Source organism: Diceros bicornis, chromosome 14, assembly GCF_020826845.1.
Source record: "Diceros bicornis minor isolate mBicDic1 chromosome 14, mDicBic1.mat.cur, whole genome shotgun sequence".
NCBI classification, from domain to species: Eukaryota; Metazoa; Chordata; class Mammalia; order Perissodactyla; family Rhinocerotidae; genus Diceros; species Diceros bicornis.
The window spans coordinates 20,271,596-20,291,514 of record NC_080753.1 but is presented as its reverse complement, the minus strand read 5'-3'; the positions used below and the strand labels follow the sequence as shown (position 1 = coordinate 20,291,514).

The following is a 19,919-nucleotide window of genomic DNA, read 5'->3' as shown; positions in this document are numbered from 1 at the left end:
AACACCATCAATTAACTTATCTAATTGACGTTTGTAGAATACCCCACCCAACAACTGCAGAGGACAAATTCTTTCCAAGTACCTGCAACTTTAATTAAGCTTGATCCTATTCTGGGCCACAAAAGAGGTATCAATAAATATAAAAAGACTGATATCATACAGAGTATGTATTCTGACCACTCTGGAATTAAATTAGAAATAAATTATAAAAACATGTCTAAAGCAAAAGAATGAGACTAGATGACTGTCTTTTACACCACTCACAAAAATTAACTCAAAATGGATTAAAGACTTAAATTCAAGACCTGAGACCATAAAACTCCTAGAAGAAAACATAGGGAAAAAGCTCCTTGTCATTGTCTTGGCAATGATTTTTTGGATATGACGCTAAAAGCACAAGCAACAAAAGCAGAAATAAACAAGTGGGACTACATCAAACTGAAAAGCTTCTGCACAGAAAAGGAAACCACCAACAAAATCAAAAAGCAACCTACAGATGAGAAAAAATATTTGCAAATCATATATCTGATAAGGGGTTAATATCCAAAGTGTATAATGAACTCAAACAACTCAATAGTGAAAAACCAAATCATCTGATTAAAAAATGGTCAAAGGACATGAATAGACATTTTTCCAGATAAGATATACAAATGGTCAACAGGTACATGAAAAGGTGCTCAACATTGTTAATCATCAGGAAAATGCAAACCAAAACCACAATGAGATATCACTTCATATCTGTTAGAATGCCTATTATCAAAAAGACTAGAGATAACAAGTGTTGGCAAGGATGTGCACTGTACGAGGGATTGTAAATTGGTACAATCACTGTGGAAAACAGTATGGAGGTTCCTCAAAAAATTCAAAATAGAACAACCATATGATCCAGCAATTCCTCTTCTAGCTATATAGCCAAAGTAAATAAAATCACTATGTCAAAGAGATATCTGCATCCCCATGTTCATTGCAGCATTGTTTACAATACCCAAGACATGAAGGCAACCTACGTGTCTATCAATGGGTGAATGGATAAAAAAATGTAGTGCATATATACAGTGGAATATTATTCAGCCATAAAAAAGAAGAAAATCCTTCCATTTGTGACAACATGGATGAAGCTTGAGGGCATTACGCTAAGTAAAATAAGTCAGACTGAAAAAGACAAACACTGCATGATATCAGTTATATGTGATATATAGAAAAATATCAAACTCATAGAAACAGAGTGTAGATTGGTGGTTACTAGGGGCAGGGGGTGGGGAAAACGGGTGAAGATAGTCAAAGGATATAAACCTCCAGTTTTAAGAATAAGTTCTGGGGATCTAATGTACAGCATGGTACAAATATACAATACTATATTGTATATTTGAAAGTTGTTAAGAAGAGATCTTAAAAGTTCTCATAACATCAAAGAAAAAAAAAAGATAACAGTCATGCATCACTTAATGACAAGGATACGTTCTTCAAGGATACCTTCAAATGCATTGTTAGGCTGTTTCATCCTATGAACATCATAGAGTATACTTACACAAACCTAGATGGTATATATAGCCCACTACACATCTAGGCTATATGACACTAATCTTTTGGGAACAGAATTGTGTATACAATGTGTTATTGGCCTAAATGTCATTATGTGGCATATAACTGTATGTGAAGTGTTGGATGTATTAACTAACTTTATTGTGGTAATCATTTTGCAATATATATGTATATCAAATCATCACATCATACGCCTTAAATTTGCACAATGTTATATGTCAATTATATCTCAATAAAGCTAGCGAAAAAAGAATAAAACAATAGTAGACATATTGGAAAAGGAAACAAAGCTTGAAGATCCTGCCTTCTACCAGTCTCACAGCCCTGATTTGACAGTGAGGGTGGCCTGAATAGTGAGGGACTGCTCAGTGGGCAATAACAGCAAAATCTCTGGCAGAAACTCTTTCTTTCTGGTCAGAGGACCAGAAAAAGGGGCCCCGGTGAGCATAAGAGTTTGAGGGAATCCCCGTTTCTTTCTTCCTTTTATTATCTTCTCTCTATCCTGGCCACCACAAGGTTTGCCCCTGCTGTGGAACTATACTACCATCAAGGTGATAGATGGGGTACCTAGAATCTCAAGAGAAAACCCATATCTCTGTTTAAAAAAAAATGGGAAGACGCGCTCCTGTGGTCCAAAATGTGTGGAAGAAATCCATTTTTTTCTCTTTTCTTTTGTACTTTCCCCTGAGGCAGCTTCACTGCGTATGTACTACACAGAAGTACATAACAGCATAGGAGGCTAAAGCTCTGAGAGAAACCCATATTTATTGCCAGAAGAACTGGGGAGAGGAGTCACAAGGAGGTAGAAGATATGGAGAAAATGCCTTAGGGGAGAATGCTGGAAGAGAAAAATCCCCAAGGAACAAAAATCCTGGGCTCACCCCTGAGCTATGAATGTGTAGGTCAGAGCCAAAGAAGCATAGCAAAAGTCTTTGAGAAATGAACCAACACATAAACTGCTCAGGTCCAGATTAACTTCTGAGTGGTACAAACCAAAAAGCAGAGCAAAGGCTATGAAAACTGACGTGCCGTAGGAACAAATACCCACAAGAAGCAAGGCAGGACTTGTAGTATGAACCTAAACTGGTTGATTGTATAATAATCAGAATATGAAACATTTCAAGAGGATTTTAACAGGACCCAGAGTATCATAACACAATATTCATATTTCCAAAATGCAATCCAAAATTAATTTACATATAAAAAAACACAAAATGGGACCAATTTCAAAGGAAAGGACAATTTACAGATGTCAAACATATGGTGACCTAGATGGTGGAATTATCAGGGAAAGACATTAAAGCAACTATTAAAGCTGTGCTCTTTGGGACAAAGGTAAAAGCTTTTGAAATGAATGGAAAGAGAGACATTATCAGTCGAGAAATACAAATAAAAAATCAAATGGGGCCTGGCCCAGTGGCGCAGCAGTTAAGTGCACACTCTCTGCTTTGGCAGCCCGAGGGTTTGCAGGTTTGGATCCCAGGTGCGCACCGACGCACCGTGTGTCAAGCCATGCTGTGGTGGTGTCCCATATAAAGTAGAGAAAGATGGGCATGGATGTTAGCTCTGGGCCAATCTTCCTCAGCAAAAAGAGGAGGATTGGCATCAGATATTAGCTCAGGGATGATCTTCCTCACACACACAAAAAATCAAATGGACATTTTAGAAGTACAATATCCAAAATAAAATTTATTGAATAGGCTAGATAGCAAAATGGAGATGACAGAGAAAAGAGTGAGTAAATTTGAACATAGATTAATACAAATTATCCAATCTGAAGAACAGAAAAAATGATTGAAAAAAATGCAAACAATCTCACAGAGCTCTAGGACAATATCAGAAGTTTTAAAATTTATGTCAATGGAGTTTTGGAATGATAATATAGAGATTGGTATGAAAAATTTGAAGAAACAAAATCTAACACTTTCAAAATTTGGTGAAAATACAAATATATAGATTCAAGGATCTCTGCAAACCCCAAACAACATAAACCCAAAGAAAACCAAACCCAAATACATCTAATGAAATTGCTGGAAACTGAAGATAAGGGGAAAAAATCTCTACGATATCTAGAGAAAAACACCATGTTACATATCGGAAAACAAAAATTCGAATGATGGCAAATATATCATCAAAAATAATGGGATGCGAAAAGACAGTAGAATAATATCTTCAAAGTGCTGAAAGAAAGGAACTATCAATGTAGAATTATACATTAAAAAAACATAGTCCTGGAGAATGAAGATGAAATAAAGACATTCTCAGGTGGTAGAAAACTAAGAGAATTTTTGCCAGCAAACCTACTGTAAAAGATGCTAAAGAAATTTCTTCAAGAAGAAGAGACTATCAGAGGAAAATTTTGTATTTCAGGAATGAAAGAAGGGCAACAGAAATGGTAAATATATGGGTAACTACTATAAGACTATTTTTGTCTTATGTTCCCTAAAATACATATGGCTGTTAAAAAAATTATAATTTTGGTGTATGCAGATGCAATATATATGTCAATTATAACAAAAAGGGGATGTGTAAAGGGACATATATGGTGGTAAGCCATCTAAATATTACTTGAAGTTTTCTATATCTCACTTCAAGTAAAATATTAACTTTATTTAGTCTGTGAAAGTTAGCTGTGTGATCCCTAGAACAACCACTAAAAAAATACAGTGAAATGTAGTCAAAAAGTGAACAAATAAATTGTTCAAATAATCCAAAAGAAGGCAAGAAAAAGGGGAAAAAAATATAAGGACAAACAGAAAATAATAAAATGATAGATCTAAATCCAACCATGTTAATAATTACATTAAATATAAATGGCCTGTACATGCTAATTAAAAGACAGAGACTGTTAGATTAGATAAACGACACTTGAGTGACAATCCATATTGAGTTAAATTTCAGGAGTTTTAGGGGTAATGGTTGCTGGGAGTATGTGTTACAAATGGGAAAAAGAGGGGCAGTAGATTAGAAAATAGTTGGTAGCTAGTAGTTAGAGTAAGTAGTTTAGAAAGAGTGAGTTGAGTTTTGTGATACAACCTGCATCACAGGGGCTTGTTTTTCCTGTGTTGAAAATTATGATTCACAATCACAAAGTTTTAACCAAGTTCAGTTATTTTGCCAAGTGACCATCTGTCACTTCCACCTGGGTTGGGTGGTTGCACTACACTCTTCTCTCTGCTTTCAGGCACAAATACCTTGAGACTTGCAAAGTTGCATCTTGGTAGCAGAAGGAAACCCATATCCCTGACCACGTAAGCCTATTAGTCATCTTTACTTAGCTCAGGCCTCATCTATGCATTGGGTTCTGCTCCTGGGACTTGCATCTTTCTCTGGGGAAATCTTACCTTTACTGCTTGTGTTATTGCTATTGCCCTGGAAACTGCCATGGGAAGAGCTGGGTTTTGCCCAGGATCATGATAGGATCTCATTTATTCCAAGCCCACACTATCGGAACAAAGCTAGTGCTCAAGTTTCCTGTCCATCTTGATGGATAATATGCCCTCAGATTTTATTTTATAGCCATATTGAAGACAGGTTTTGTGTCTTCTATGAAACTCAGGCTAAAGACATCCATTGTATTTTCAAGGTCTCATATAGAGGGCTCTGTGTAATATTATGGGTATATTTTAGCACCAGGGAAAGACTTTGTCTCATTAGCAAATATCATGTTTCCCTTTTTGCCTAGGCTGCTGGGAAGCTTCAAGCTAAGCTTAGTTTTCAAATGTTTTTACTCTTACATTTAGGCATTTAACAAAACAACATCTACTCCCATTAAATTTTTTACAATCTCTCTTTAATTTTCTATCTAAGGGTCATTTAATGCATTATAATGTTGCAAGCTCAGTGCCTGAAGTTCCAAAGTATGTAATTATGCATGTACGTACGTAAATATTTAAAGTATGTAATAATGTAAAGGATATCTGCCACTAAGAAAAAAGTACTAGATGCAAAGAGGATATTATCCATATGGAAAATTCATTGAAATGTGTATAAATAATATAAATTAAACTCTATATAATTAAACGCTAAAAAATCCTACTAGTAAAACAAAATGCAGGTTATAAGATATTCATGGGCAATATTCCCATGTTATATTCTCTTGTTTTTGCTTTTTTCACAAAAACATTGATGGAAGCAATTAAGCTCCACATAGAATTTACATTCTTCAAAAAATGGATTGCAGCAGGAGACTGTGGGAATTGACTTCTACCTAGATGACAAATGATTATTCTCTAGGGTGTTATGAGAGGTTTGGGGATTCGATCGGAGATGTAAAAGACATTTTCCACTCCAAACAAATGGACTGAAGGTATATTTTATTATATAGAGGATAGTAAAGGCGATAGTCTGCAAACAGATCCAAATAGGTCAAATATTAAGAGGGAAAAAACATCAGCCCGACTGGAAAGGGAAAACACCCACATCGGCTGAAGAGAAATGACACAAATCAACCGGAAAGAGAAACACCAGGTTGACCGAAAAGAGAACACATCAGATCAATTACTTTATATCAAATTAATTACTTCACATCAAATCAAAAACTCACAATATCCACGCCCCACTGCCGGGAGAGTCCTGTCAATCGACGCGGCTGGGCAAGGATCACACGTCCTGGGCAAGGTGTCCCTTCCACAGGTGGAACTCTCATCAGGTCTCAGTTTCCAGCAGTTTTTATACCATCAGTAATTTTCAGAGTAAGCAATTACAGAGTTTGCAGAGCAATCATTTAGTGTTCCCAAGCACAAAATGGTTATCAGTGGCGTACGTGCACTGAGCCCCCTGGCTAACGTCCCAGCCCAGTAGTTGTGTACGTACATTGTTTTCTTTGGTTATGGTCCCAGCCCGGCACAGATGGCCAGTCCATCCCGTGCTACGACGCTCCGAGAGCCTTGAAATGTTACAACTTGCAACTCCCTCCGTGAGAGAAGGGCCAGTTCCCACCACGCAGAAAGCAGCTTTTATATTTCTTTTTGTGTTGGTGGCTGTAGGTCAATGGAGCGGCCAAACATGGCTGTACTCATGTCAAGATATATTCGGCCGTGGCCGTCTCCATTAACCATAAGACACCATACGCACAGAAAATGAACTTTGTACATAAGTACATAAGGCACATCCAAGAATCCAAAATCCAATGACGACAATAATTATAAAACTATCTCGCAATAAAGGACCCAAACCCCAAGGTAACCAATCAAATAACCCCTTAGAATATGAAATGTTATTAACTTGATCTTGCAAATCATGTACAGCATCAAAGATAACATTAGATAAGGTAACACTTAGGCCTAACAAACTAGCTTGTAGAAGTCCAGACCAGCCCCCATCACAGAGGGTAGCAGAAGGCAGGGTAATAGAGAAATTATCTTATATTGAGAAGTTGCTTGATGTTTTTGAGACCAAATTTCTTGGCCATTCATAGTCCAGGTTATAGGTCCCACTGGTGTAGAGCAGTTGGTCCAGCAGTGCAGGGTCAAAGGTTGTCCTATGGAGACATTAGTTGGTGTGTAGGTCTGCAGCAGACACGGAGGTGCAGCACAGCATAGCAAACACAGCAGGAGTATCTATTCACGCAAAGAAACAGAATTTTTAGGAACATGATATAATTGTTCATTTCCTGGATACATTACTATGAGTGTTGCAGTGGGCCCTTGGGTCACTACTTCTGCGGCACATGGAGCCACATTGGGTGGATGTGTCACCCACACCTTTGCTCCAGGTTTTCATCCATCTGTAGACCCAAATCCTTGTATTCCTCTTTTAGTTAATTCACTTGGAGGCTGTCCTTGTGACACATTTGGAGTCAAAAGGGGAAGCACCAATAATTGTCCCACTCATTCTACAGTTAGTACTGTGTCACTACCATTATATAATATAAATTTTATTTCTCTTTGGTAATCTGGATCAATGACTCCTCCCAGTACATCAATACCTTTTGCTGCCAGTCCAGAGCATCCTTTTAACAAACCAAAGGTATTTTTGGGGAATTGTACCCCTATCCCAGTAGGGACTATAGACTGCTTCTTAGGGGGCAGTTGAATAGAATGAACGGTAGATAAATCCAATCCAGCCGCTTCGGCCGTGGCACGAAAAGGCGGTTTAGCAGACTGCGTCAGGGGCCGACAAGTTAAGGTCATAAGCTCATGGGTGGCGGCTGCCACTTCTGTAATCTTTGCTGGCAACAACCTTGACAGAAGAGTCTCATTAGGGCCTAGTGGCCTGTTATTTAACATATTTAGAGCAGTACTTAGATGGTTGTGCCACCCCTTTAATGAGCCATGACCGAGTTTCCTCAATTGTTGTTTAAGCAATCCATTCATTCGTTCTATGAGGCCTGCAGCTTGGGGGTGATAAGGTATATGATAAATTCATTCTGTATAATTTTTCTTGGTATAAGTTTGAATCAACTTACCTGTAAAGTGGGAACCGTTGTCACTCTGAATTTGCCTTGGTGTTCCATAATATAACTTAATTATATCTAATAATTTTATGGCACTCTGTTGGGTGGCCACTTTAGCTGGTATAGCCAATAAATAACCAGAATATGTATCAACAGCAGTGCAGGCATAAGTATATCCACAAGAATTTGGCAATGGTCCAATAAAATCTATTTGCCAGGTATGGGCGGGAAATAATCCCTTTTGGATATGACCTTGGTAGGGGTGTGGAACTCCCCGTTTATTTAACTGTTGGCATAATTGACATTGTTGTACTGCAGTGGCAATATCATCATGGGTGACAAGGATTCCCCTTTGTTGTGCCCACCTGTATGAAGCTTGTTCTCCCAAGTGTCCACTCTTTTCGTGGACCCATTGTGTTAAGCCTGGGTTGTGCGTTGCACGAATCTGCACCAGCTGATTAGCATGAGAATTATGCTTTCGTTCTGCAGAAATTAAAGAACTGTAAGCATCAACATGAAATACAGTAACAATTGTATTTTAGCATCATAATCATATGTCTTTTTATAATTTCTTTTTAAGTTAAAAAAACTTTAATTTTGGCAGAAGTTTATCAAAAATATCAAAAGATTCTAAAACACTTGGTCAAATAGGAAACAATGCCTAGTTATTTATTTAATCAAGTTGACAAGAGAAACAGTTAAAGGCAAACAGAGAGTTAAAACAGTCAAAAAACAAAAACAGAAACCTTAAGGGAGAGACTTTAGTCCTTTTGAACATAGGAAATTACTTTAACAAAACATAGGTGTTTTGTCTTTTACATAGACTTACTCAAAAGACTATCTTTTAATCTCTATATAAAGAGCAGACTAAAAGTTTAAGAACATTACCTTTATAAGAGAGAAAGTCAAATTTTAATTTTTTATCAGCTTACTTTAGCCAACTTGATCATGTGCAAAACTCCTCAGGGCTTTACTTTCACAAACCTTCTGTCACTTATTTTTTACATTTAAAATTTGTCCCATGCCTTTTTCCTTTTCTTAGTACTTTAGGACAAATTTATCTTTCTTAATAAAACAAACAAAAATATCTCTATTCTCTATATCTTTTTTATGGACAACATACATTTTGTTTTTTGTATACAGACTTTCCAGAAATGTGTACTTTCTCACAGAAAATTCCTCAACATGCACGGAACATGTTTATCAATAAACGCAAGCATCTTTCAGTTTCTCCAAGATAAGAAACCAAAGGCAGACAAATCTATGCTTAGTAACCAATTTTTAATGTTTTATCTTATGTGGGAATGACCAGAGACTCAATAAATTTTTATCAACTTAATTTAGCAAAACTCTAAAGCTTCAAGTTACCAGAAAGATTTTGGAAGCTGTTTTTGAAATAACTTTGTCTTTTAGAAGTTTCTGTGTATTAATTAAAGATTGCATTTCATCGTGAGAGGTTTCGAATCCTCTCTTTTAAGGGTGACCCTTAAGGTGAACTCATCAGAAACAGATTTTCCAGAATAGCCATTCCAATTTCAAATTACTTCAAAAGTTTACTTATTTTCACTTGCTTAATTTCAGATCAGAAATTCCGGGGGAGTTGAAGCGAGGAAGCTCAGCAAGAGAGGGGAGGGGAGCAGCAGATTCAGCTTAGGCTGCCGGCATGTTTAATTACTTAATTATTTTCTCTTAAAGAGGCAATATAGTATTCCTGATTTTATTTAAAAACCTCCAAAGATTAAAATAGGCTTCCCACTAGCGGTTTAACATTTTAGCTGGCTTTTTCCAATTGCATAAGCAAATACATCAGTTTTGGTAAATTGAAATTGCCCCATTTTGGTCACATCCAATGGTTCATATCTCGCAGACGAACATCCCAAGATTCACATAATCCTGACCTATAAGTCCACTCCCCAGCCAGAGTGTAAGAGGGAGGGTCCTCCCATCCTGGGATCTCTTCCACCTTGGCTTTAGTTACCTTTTGTTTGAACAGGAAAGCCATCTCCTTAATCGAATCCTGCTCACAGCGCCAATTATGTTATGAGAGGTTCGGGGATTCGATCGGAGATGTAAAAGACATTTTCCACTCCAAACAAATGGACTGAAGGTATATTTTATTATATAGAGGATAGTAAAGGCGATAGTCTGCAAACAGATCCAAATAGGTCAAATATTAAGAGGGAAAAAACATTAGCCCGACTGGAAAGGGAAAACACCCACATCGGCTGAAGAGAAATGACACAAATCAACCGGAAAGAGAAACACCAGGTTGACCGAAAAGAGAACACATCAGATCAATTACTTTATATCAAATTAATTACTTCACATCAAATCAAAAACTCACAATATCCACGCCCCACTGCCGGGAGAGTCCTGTCAATCGACGCGGCTGGGCAAGGATCACACGTCCTGGGCAAGGTGTCCCTTCCACAGGTGGAACTCTCATCAGGTCTCAGTTTCCAGCAGTTTTTATACCATCAGTAATTTTCAGAGTAAGCAATTACAGAGTTTGCAGAGCAATCATTTAGTGTTCCCAAGCACAAAATGGTTATCAGTGGCGTACGTGCACTGAGCCCCCTGGCTAACGTCCCAGCCCAGTAGTTGTGTACGTACATTGTTTTCTTTGGTTATCGTCCCAGCCCGGCACAGATGGCCAGTCCATCCCGTGCTACGACGCTCCGAGAGCCTTGAAATGTTACAACTTGCAACTCCCTCTGTGAGAGAAGGGCCAGTTCCCACCACGCAGAAAGCAGCTTTTATATTTCTTTTTGTGTTGGTGGCTGTAGGTCAATGGAGCGGCCAAACATGGCTGTACTCATGTCAAGACATAGGGCCAAATGACCAATGGAGATTTAAGAAAAAGTGTAGATTCTCCTAGGACGACATATTTCTAAGTTGAGTTGCTTGGATTGAGTACTGATGTCATTGCTTTCAAAATCTTTTTTCACAACTCTAAAGACATAGACAAAGCATTAGATTTGAGTTTTTTCCCCTGTGTCTGTATTACAATTCCTCAGGAGGTGTCCTCTAAAAGTTAAAACCTGGGACCAATCTGACTATGGGACATCAGCCCTAAATTAGATCTCTCTGCCTCTTTTCCAAGTTCCTATTCCATACTTTAAGGGTGAAATCAGCACTAAGTGTGAAATCAGGTTGAGTCAAGAAAGGTAAATTGCAAACTCATTACCATATTATCACATTATGCCCCCTTCATTGCCCAACCAGACCTTGCAGAACTCAAGGTTTAGCTGATATCAAGCAACAATTCCAGCAAACCTCCTTCCCCTAGGCTCTGGGATTTGTCTTCTAATAGGCTTCCCTTCCATAAAATGTCAACATGACTGCTTCAGTCACACAGGTCTCTTCCATCTTTGAAGATTCCTCTTCCCAAATTTTTATGATACAAGAGAGGTAGCAGAGCCTCCATCTTATTTTGGGGGGTTAAAATTGCTCTTTTGCTATAGAAATAGTGAGCAACACTTTGAAAAGATCTTTAAGTTAATTCTCTGTTTTCTCACCTTCAATTCCTGTCTGATGTCCTGCTGGATCCTCAATCAGTTCAGCTTTCTGTAGGCCTATAAGCACACATCACATATGCATACATGTGCCCAAGGCAACCAGGAATGAGAAGAGAGAAGATCTAGAGAGTTCTCTAACTCAGGCAAGGGAGATGAATTCAGATAGTCATCTGAATGAAACAAGACAGAAATGCATCCATTTCCGTTATTTCCCACAGTGTCTTTAGTCATGGTGCCTTGGATTGGTGAATCTCAGTCAATGTGTTAAATTAAACACTTGCTATTAAACTCAATTGAATTATTTAAAATGACAGCAAGGCTATGCTGATGCACAGAGACGTCCGTGCTGAGAATGTTCTCTTCATGAGGGCTGAAGCTCAAGTATAAGTAAAATTAATTCCTCATTGCACAGCTGTTTAAAGGAAGTCATAAAGGAATGACTTTTTTTTTCAACATGTCCAAGAAAAGTGAGAATTTGCAAATTTACTTAATAAGTGATTCAGTTTTTTAGGAAAGTGGTTTGAATTCTTCCACAGACAACTGGGGCACAAAATCTCAGAATTTAGGGAAATACTGGAGAACACTGACTCCAACCCTTTCGTTAGGCTCAGAGTGGTGTGGTGACTTGTACTAACACCCCAGAAACTTCTTGGTCTTCATTCCATCTGTTTTCTAGACCACAGACCTTTGCCTGTCATTACCCTCCTAATGACTTAAACTTCTGGAAATTCCATTTATCTGGTATAATTAATGTGGTTAAGCGAACACTCTGAACCTTTAAAATCCATTCCATTCAAAGGCTTAGTAACAACTGGGGAAAAGCAAGCTGAGAGAAGCATGAGCAATCCCACCCTGAAGCACACTTACCTGAGTTAAGTACCCAGGGCTGCATTTGCACCAGCTATAAAAGAAAGTTAAAAATAGAATTAATTTTAGGGAAAACACACTTTAGTAAGGAATTTCTCAAACCTATGATTTGAGAAAGAGAGATCCAATTATCCTCTTTAGGGATAGCTAGTACCCGAGTTTTGCGATTGGGCTCTTAGAAGCATAGTCTTCTGCCAAAGGCAGCAGAAGGGACAGGCACCGTCCACCTCCCTTCTCACACTGAGCAGGACACAGGCTGTGTGACCGCAGCTCCCTGTGACATCAGCTCTTTTCGTACAGTTCCAAAGCCCGCTCCCCGCACAGGTATATTATTGACACCATGAACACATAAAATGCCCCCATACTGTTTTGAATCATTTCATTCTAAGTCTTTTGCCTTTTCAAGTTTTCTATTTTTCTAAGGGAAAACTTTCAGGTTTTGTCTTCTAATCAAAATCCAGTTTGAGATTTCAATCAAAAACAGAAGAAAAAACTCCAGTAAAATGAGGAGAACAGCAATACCCTGAAACTTAAAAGTCAAATTATAGAATACTGGCTAGATTTTATGTTTTAACCACTCAATCTATATGTAGCCATTTAAAATTATTCAGATATTTGTCTATTGGCATGAGAAGATTTTCACATTATGCAGCTAAGTGAAAAAAGTTCACAAAACAGAAGAGCTGTTCTTTTCAGGTTTTTATGATTAATTGCAAGGTATAGACACCCAGTGAAGGAGTTCTATTAAACAAGAGAATCATTTTAGTTCAATCAAATAAGATGATTGTTTTAGCTACAAAGGAATATTCATGGAAATTTAGGGATGGGAACTGTAGCACGGCAAGACATCCAGGGACGAGGATTACTTTAAATCATTACTTTAAATTATTTAAATTATTACTTTATATTATTTTATCCGAAGACTTCGACCACTTAGTTTTTGTTTTCCAGAAAAATTTCAGGACATAGATTTCAATAAACAACCAGTTTAAAAACTGTAATAACGAATGGAAAAGAAAACCATAGGTTAAAGCGAGTAATCTAATTAATGCCTGAAAATAGGGATGTTTTTAACATGCTTATAATTTATACTTGTTTTTTAAACTCCTCTTTTACGTGTCTTAAGCTGAGAATTGTAATCACCTGAAGATCACTTTATTATAGTTTTAATAATTACATATCTTTAGAAATATAATAACATTATTTGTTGAGCGGCTGCTATGTGCCTAGCAGTGCCTGAACACTCGTTCTCTCTTCTTTCCTTTCTCTGGTCAATAAATAAATTATTAAATACCTTCTGTGTGCTCCTTTTCTGGGTTCTCAATATGGAGTGTTGAACAAGTCCGTGTCTGCTTTGTGGGGCTTACAGTCTGCCCTGGAAGATAAGACAAGACAGATGTAGTATGTCAGAAAGTCAAAGTTCCTATAAAAGAAAAAAGGTTATCAAGCAATGGAAAGGGATGGGGGTAGGATGGGGACTAATTTAACTAGGATGGTCAGGGAAGGCCTCTCTGAGGAGGTGGCATTTGAGATGAGGCCTGAAGAGGGGAGACAGCAACATGGGGGAAGTGAACTCCAGGCAGAGCGTACCAACGGCCAAGTCCCTGAGGCAGGAGTGGGTTTGGTGTGTTGAGGAAATGGAAGAATGTCCAGTGGGATGATTGAAGGTGACAGTAGCAGGGGATGAGTTGGAAATGGTAGCCAAGCATCTTAGATGAGTAATAAAAAGTTCCAATGTTCCCTGATTGTTGTGGTGAGCCATTGCATGGTGTCAAGTGGGGAGTATATTTTAAAAGATTCATGCTGATAGTTCCAAAATGAACTTAGGTCTGAATGTTTGACTCCCTCCAAAATTCATATGTTGAAACCTAACCCCTAAGGTGATGGTATTAGGAAGTGGGGCCTTTGGCTCCACCCACATGAATGAGATTAGTCCCCTTATAAAAGCAGCCAGAGAAAGCTTCCTAGTCCCTTCCGTCATGTGTGGACACAGCAAGAAGTTGGCCATTTGCAGCCAGGAGAGGGCTTGCACCAGAACCCAACCATACTGGCACCCTGATCTTGGACTTCCAGCTTCCAGAATGGTGAGAGATAAATTTCTGATGTTTGTAAACTACCCAGTGTGTGGTATTTTGTTATAACAGCCTGAATGGACTAACACAGGGTACAAGGGAAGCCAGCAGGGAAGCTCTTAGAGTGGTCCAGTTGAGATTGGTGGTGGCTTGGACCAGGCTGGTGGCCAGTGATGGTGAGAAGTGATCAGACTTAGGCAGAATCTACATTTTGAAGGTGGATTGGACATGGTGGCGGTGGCAAGGGGTGGGGGAATGAGAGGCTAACAGAAAGAGAAGCAAGTTCATGTCCTCCCTCTTCCTCAGCTTCTTTGCTTTTCATTCATTCACCCAACAAATATTTACCAAGCAACTTCTACATGTCAGGCACTGAACTAGGTACTGAGATATTAGTGAGAAAAATCCAGACGCAATCCTTGTCCTCATGGTATGCAGAGGACAACAAGGAAGAGAGAAGTTAATCAAATGATAAAAAATATAAAATGAAAAATTTCCACTGTGATGAAGGCTGTAAAGCAGAGGTGCTATAGGAGCCTATAAGAGCGGGATTGATCTAACTAGAGAGGTAAAAGGAGGGTTCTCTGAAGAAGTGATGCTTGAGCTAAAGGAGGAGTAGCTGCTGTCTGAGGAAGGAAGAGAAGCCACACAGGGAGCAGTATGAAAAGTCCTGATGCCAGCAGAAAACAAGGGACTGAAGAAGTGCAGCATACTTATAGCAGAGACCATAAAGGGCCTTGTTACAAACTATAGAAAAGAATTCCGGATCTATGTTAAGAAAAATGAGTAGTTGCTGAAGGATTTTAAGTGGTAACAGGATCTGATGTTTGTGTAGAAAATGGTTTGGAGAGAGGCCAGTAAGCATGCAGGTCGCCCCTGGGCAGCTAGATGTTCCTACAGGTGAGAGGTAATGATGTCTCTCACTGGCTGGTGCCACTGGATGGATGCTGGTGCTCTTCATTGAGTGGGAGAGCCTTTGAAGGGAGCCCTGTCCTGGCACGTCAACCTATCCGATTGGCTTTTTCTGTTCTTACTCACAATTCAATGAAACAGAATAAACTCCAGAAGTAAACCTAATGTGTATATGGTTAATTGATTTTTGACAAAGTTGCCAAATAAATCCAATGGCAAAAATTGCATTTTCAACAAATTGTGCTGGAACATATAGGGAAAAAATGAACCTTATTCCATACCTCACACCATACACATAAATTTGTTTGAAATGGATCATAGACATGAACATGAAAGTTAAAACTATAAAGTTTTTAGAAGATCTTTTTGACCTTGAAGTAAGGAAAGATTTCTTAGAGAGTGCATAGGAAATAATAATCATAAAAAGGTGATACATTGGAGTTTATTAAAACTAAAAACTTCTACTCTTCAAAAGCTACTGTTAAGGAAATGAATGGGCAAGTCTTAGACTGGAGAAAATGTTAGCAATCCATTATTTGTTATAGGACTTGTGTTCAGAATATGTAAAGAACTTCTACAACTAAATAATAAAGACAAAACTTGTACAGGCACTTCTCAAAAGAAGGTAAATGAATGGCCAATAAGCACACAAAATAATGCTGAACATTACTAGTCATCAGAGAAATGCAAATGAAAATCACAATTATGTGCATTATTCACTCACTAGAAGGGCTAAAAATAAAAATGCTGTCAACGCTGAGTGTTGACGAGCATGTGGAGCAACCAGAACTCACATACAATACTGTTAGGAGTATAAAAATGGTATTAACATGTTTTAGTCTGCTAAGACTGCCATAACAAAGTATTGCTGACTGAGTAGTTTAAACAACACATATTTATTTTCTCACAATTCTAGAGGCTAGAAGTCTGAGATCAAGGTGTTGGCCGGATTGGTTTCTTCTGAGGCCTTTCTCTTTGGCTTATAGACGGCCAGCTTCTCCCTGTATTGTCACATGGTCTTCCCTCTGTGTGTCTCTGTGTTCTCATCTCCTCTTCTTATGAGGACATTAATTGTATTGGAGTAGGGCCCATTCTAAGGGCCTCATTTTAACTTAATTACTGCTTTAAAGACTATCTCCAAATACAGTCACATTCTTAGGTACTGGGGGTTAAGACTTCAACACATGAATTTTGGAGGGATGAAGTTCAGCCCATAACATCTCACTTTGAAAAATAGCCTCGCAATTTCTAATAAAGTTAAACATACCCCTACCTTATGACTTAATAATTTCACTCTTAAGTATTTACCCAAGTGAAATCACATGTCCTACCCTCCTACCCTCCTACCCCCCAAAGGCTTTGTACAAAACTAATCACAGTAGCTGTGTTCATAATAGCCTTAAAGTGAAAACACCCCAAACATCCATCAGCAGGTGAATGGGTAAATTTCAGTATATTCATATAATGAAATACTACTCAGCAATAAAAAGGAATGATCTACTGATACATGTAACAGCATAGAAAATCTTACAAATGTTATGTTAAGTAAAAGAATCCATATCAAAAAAGGGTAAATACTGTATGATTGCATTTATATAGAGTTCTACTACAGGCAAAGCAAATCTATTGCCAAAGAAATTAGAACAATGACTACCTCTGGTGGTGGTAGTGGGAAGGGATGTTGACTGGGAGGGAACTTTCTGGAGTAATGGAAGTATGCTATATCTTGATGGGGTATGTATTAGGTAGATGTATGCATTTGTCAGAACCAATCAGAGTTACACATAAGATTCACAATATGTAAATTATACCTCTATTAAAAACTTAAATATCTAAATAGTAATAAAAATCAGTCATGCATCTCTTAACGACAGGGATACATTGTAAGAAATGCATTATTAGGTGATTTTGTCATTATGTGGACATCATAAAGTGTACTTATACAAACCTAGATGGTATAGACTACTGCACACTTAGGCTCCATGGTACTTATCTTGTGAGACCGCTGTCGTATATGCAGTCCATTGTTGACGGAAACGCCATTATGCGGCACATGACTGTGTCTAAGAACTGTCACAAAGGCAAATCTGTGTAATTGTTTTCATGCCAGCTTTGTTAACAAAAGCATGAGCAGACGCTCTCGGCGCTGTTCTGCTGGCTGGCCTCGCTGGCCCAGGGCAGCTTCCACACTGCCCTCCTCCTTCAGCTTCTCCAGCTCCTGGGCCAGGTATGACAGTTGCTCTGCAGGAAAGGGCCCCACATCGTCAAGACAGGAGGCAGTGAGAGCTGCACCCCGGTGCTGTTTGTTTTGACCTCTCTCACGTCATCTCCTTCTTCTCCTCCCTACTGCCCACCCTGACAGCAGGAAAAGACTTAAAGAAGCTGCATAACTCACTTCCATGACCGTGAGGCCTACCCGCAGAATCTATCCCACCCTCCACGTCACCACTGGAGGTTGTGCTTCTCTGACTGAGCCCTGACTGATATGGACTTTGGTATATTGATACAGGTGTGGCACTCGGTAACATAAACCATGGGTAGACACACAAACACCGGGAACCATTTCTAGGAAAAGAGTGCAGGGTCCTGAGAGCACGTGTTTATCTTCTGGCTCCCCTTTTCCTTCCTGTATGATCTTGGCTAAGTCACCTAATCCAGGTGAGCCTGCAAAATGTGGGTCATCACACCTCCTCTCATTACCTTGCTGAACTCCCAAGGGTGATACAAAGTGTCAGTTTTGTTTGTGATTATTTCCTTCCTACCGTCTAGGAGTGTGGTCTTATTCAACCTGGGGCCGGGGAGTGGGTGGCTAGGCCTTTCCTGGTCTGTCTTTGGATCCTCTCAAGACCTTTAAGTAAGAGGGAGGAAAAGTTAAAATAGAGGCTAAATGGAAAAATGAGGATCTCAGGGAAACAGGAAACTTGATGTGCTGTGGGATTTCATTTCTCATGTGCAAAGCACATTTTCTCCAACCTATCATTTCTGAAATAAATGATCCACAATCATTTAATGTGAATGCATCCCAGACCTGAGTTGGGCCCATGTAATTTGGAATCAAAAATGACTGACAGGTTGACAGAAAAGTTCTGCCAATAAATTACATACATCCTGTTAATATAGTCTCATACCTAAAAATATCTTCAGAGAGTAAAGGGAAACTGGCAATGGCTATGGATTGACTTGAAAAAAATCAGCCATAAAAACTAAGCAAAATTATATCCACACTCCCCAAGCTGTAGTTAAAATTAATTTGCTTTCAGACCAAAGTCAAATATGCCAGTGCAACATGTCATTCATTGAATCCATTCAGTAAAATGTTAACTCAAACTAGATTTTTGAAGTTGTGTAGACTCAGTAGATAGGATTTCTGTTTTCTTTTTAACAGAACTATAGGATATTACCCTCCTGTAAATGTGGGCTGCATGTAACTCCATGAAGTCTTTCTGTTTCAGGAAGAAGAGCTGGGTGATAGCAATGAAGATAACAGGATTCTAGTTCTGGGCCATCAAATTTGCTTGCCTGCAAGTAGGTGATTATTTAATTCCTATAATACCAGCTACTTGTTGCCTTGTAGCTGGAAGTCACTTCTACACAATTGGACAAGGTACAATTTTACCACAGGAAGCAATTTGGGGGTTTAGACCTTCTTAGATAGCACCTAGGAATTGCCTTCTACCTCCCCGATGGAAGACCAACATCTGGTTGCAAAGGAACTCAAGGTGAGCATAATCTGGGCTGAAATTGGGAAGGCCATTCCTCAGCTACAGCTCCCCATTACTGTTGCCGGTTCAGGTCAGGAAAAGCTAAATAATTTGTTTAACCCAATCCCCTTTCCCTACCTTAAGGGAAAACTCCTATAAGCTCACTGTAAACACAACTATGCCATGTGGGCCTTTCATTAATCTAGTACAAACCACAGCCTGACATACACTGGGCAGGATTTACTTTATTTTTTTTTCTTAGCTCATTTTCAGCACCAGCTTATCCTCACACTTCCTACCCAGAGGTGGTTATTCGTACAGCGTGAGTTTGGGGGAAGACAGGAGTTACCAGAGCCCATCTTTGCCATTGCAAAAGCATTTTCTGGAACCCAGAGATGGTCATGGATTCATAGGGTAGGGTTTGAGGGGATCAGAGTTCACCAAGAAGTGCTGAAAACTCATTTTATAAATGAAAGGACTAAGTCCCAGAGGTCACCCAGCCAGTGAGTGGTTTTCATTCATTTAGCAAATATTTATAGACAGCTACTTTATGCAGATACTGAGCGAGGATGCCATGGTGAACAAGATGGATGTGGTGTCCATCTTCAAAAACCCTCTATTACGAAGCGCTATAGGCTCAGACATAGTTAGGGATAGCCGTAGCTTTGGGCAGGTGGAAAACTGTGTTTATCAAACTCTTTTGACCAAAACCCACAATAACAAAGACACCTAACATTTCATTTCAGTGCATAAAGAATATTTATGTGTATAGATATAGGATATATATGTATATAACTAAAAAAACTATTACTGTATATAAAAAAACAAAAGTTCCAGAAACAATTTTTATGTTTATTAAGTATGATGAGCTTAGGTATTTTCTGTTTTGTTTTTCAGAAATGCTGACTATGAT

General features: G+C 38.7%; 1 long non-coding RNA gene across 1 annotated transcript in view; it reads right to left on the bottom strand.

The window, feature by feature from the left end:
* The window catches only part of LOC131413606 (uncharacterized), an 83,801-nt gene that overhangs the window by 7,931 nt on the left and 55,951 nt on the right, over positions 1 to 19,919 (bottom strand). The window contains exons 2-4 of the long non-coding RNA XR_009221989.1: positions 13,619 to 13,699; positions 12,325 to 12,358; positions 11,458 to 11,514 (exon numbers count right to left, since the gene is read on the bottom strand). This is a non-coding gene — a long non-coding RNA (uncharacterized LOC131413606). The remainder of the gene's footprint in view (positions 1 to 11,457; positions 11,515 to 12,324; positions 12,359 to 13,618; positions 13,700 to 19,919) is intronic.